A 1,534-nucleotide genomic window follows, 5' to 3' on the forward strand; every position below is an offset into this window, starting at 1 on the left:
CGAGCACGGTAGCTCAGCGTGTTCGGTCATAGGCTTCCCTCCTCTCTTTAATAAAAAAAAACTGAGTGGAAGGATCAATGATGAACTTGAACTGGTGTCGTGGGACGTCCACCCAGAACAAACGCAAAGAACAACAACGAGCAAAACGAGATCAATAAAAAAAAATGTTAAGAGAGTGGTGGACTATAGTAGTCACTTAAGCAGTCTGCATAGGTCACTGGTTCAAATACGGCCCAAGGGAATTTTCTTTTTTTTTTAAAAAAATAACTTTCCTGTTTTTAAGATGTTGTTACTTAACAGCAAATTATTTTAATAGGATTATATCTAACTACAGTAACTATATTTATCGGATAACAACGAATACAACAGTAAATTGTGGTCACTCTGTCTCCCACTATCATAGTTACTAAGATTTCTCATTGATTAGGTTGAATGCCATACAAGACGAATTGTAGTAAAAGAAATCGTTCCGCAGTAATGTTGGAAAACATGAAACATCTACTAAGAAATCAGTGATAAACTGTCTTACTGATGCGCAAGTGCGCATGTGCAGAAATCTTAACTGGGAAAAACTCAAAAAAGCACACGTAGTGGAGAGAATTTCTGCCCACTTCCACACTCTAAGAGAGAGCTAAGCACGATTGGTTAACTTTGACAGTTTCGTTAGGGGAAACGAAATTGCTGCATTTATTTTTAACCTTTCATTGGTTGCAATTCGGATTGTATTGGCAACCAGATTTCGGCGCTGGCGCACTCAGTCAGATTTTGTTATGGAGAGAAGATAGGCACTTTGGTGCAGACCGTCAGGAAGAGAACACTTCACGTCAGGAGTGATATGGAACAGAGGCAGATTTCTTCACTTTAGAGCTGATCACAGATACTGGGGCTGAACTTACAATTCTCAGCCACTGCCGCACCGCCCTTTGTGCCTGAGTATTAGCAGAGTCGTAAGCATGAGCCGCAGTTGCATACGTCATGACTAGGAGACCAAGAAGCTATTTGTGTCAAGTCAAAGTTTAGTTCTTCTGATGCATTTCATAGCCAGCCAGCTGCACTCAGTATGCACTTAGGTGAGAGCTGGTGCTTGTCTGTACTTGTCTGGGTCTTTGCTTTAGGCTATCCACTTATTCGGCCGTCATTGACGATATTCGTGGATTCAGCTTATGTATCATTCTATCTTTAACCCACCGACCAGTGCCAATGTGTTTCCTACATGTGTTTGGATCATTGTACCCACTTGTAACTGTTTGTATTGTTTATTCAGTGACTAGAATCACATTAATGCATTTACCAATAAATTGTATTGTTATAGAGACCTTAGTTTCATTTAGTAGCTTGATGGAAACTCTTATAAATATTTCCATGTGGGCTGCGGTACCCATACTCCATGTTCACTTGAGCCATCCTTGTCTAATTCAGGTAGTCAACTACGCAGTTACCCGTTGCATGTCTTTGCTGTTTTATTTTTACGTGATCTCATGGGGAGCGATCGGTCCACTGCAAAGGTCAATCTGTTCCGATGTCGTAGCACGTC

Source organism: Schistocerca piceifrons, chromosome 7 (genome assembly GCF_021461385.2).
Source record: "Schistocerca piceifrons isolate TAMUIC-IGC-003096 chromosome 7, iqSchPice1.1, whole genome shotgun sequence".
Lineage (NCBI taxonomy): Eukaryota > Metazoa > Arthropoda > Insecta > Orthoptera > Acrididae > Schistocerca > Schistocerca piceifrons.